The following is a 657-nucleotide window of genomic DNA, read 5'->3' as shown; positions in this document are numbered from 1 at the left end:
TATATATTTATTTATTATATAGAGTTTATTTTTAATGAAATATGTACAGGCCAGATAGGCATTTTGGAAGCTTTAGGCTCTGTAAGCATTAAAATGGCAAAGGCCACTATGAACCTGTGGTAAATTCATGCAAGTAAATATAAAGGTGCATGGATAAAACAAAAAAACCCCAACAATAAAAAGGTAATAATAACAATAATAAATTCCAGTGACCCTCGTGTACTAAAGGTGACAATCTCTTTTGTGCCCATATTATTGTACAAGTATGCACACCACTCATGACACTGAGTCCTCACCCTTCTGACTGCTTGTTTCATAGCTTACCCCCAGAGGATTAAAGAAAAAACTGGGTCTTCAACTTTTTTTTCTGTCTCTGTAATACTTCCTCTCTGATAAAGTGACTTCTTACATCGTTGTAAACTTCACAGCTGTGGAAAATATAGGAGTTGGAATATATTCTACTTGTTAAAACCTATTGCAGATTATACCAAAGCTAAATGATAAATATGCTTTTTTTTTCCTTTCCCTAAAGCAGAATGCCAGAAACAACATAAGTAATATCAACAATTGTACTAATTTTAAGATTCCACAAACAGCACATAATGGTTTCAGAGGGCAAGAACCAGGTTAACAGGATCACTCTTGTAAACATGTTTA

This window comes from Mesitornis unicolor, unplaced genomic scaffold (assembly GCF_000695765.1).
Source record: "Mesitornis unicolor isolate BGI_N332 unplaced genomic scaffold, ASM69576v1 scaffold22574, whole genome shotgun sequence".
NCBI classification, from domain to species: Eukaryota; Metazoa; Chordata; class Aves; order Mesitornithiformes; family Mesitornithidae; genus Mesitornis; species Mesitornis unicolor.
Note: the sequence above shows the minus strand (reverse complement) of the source record.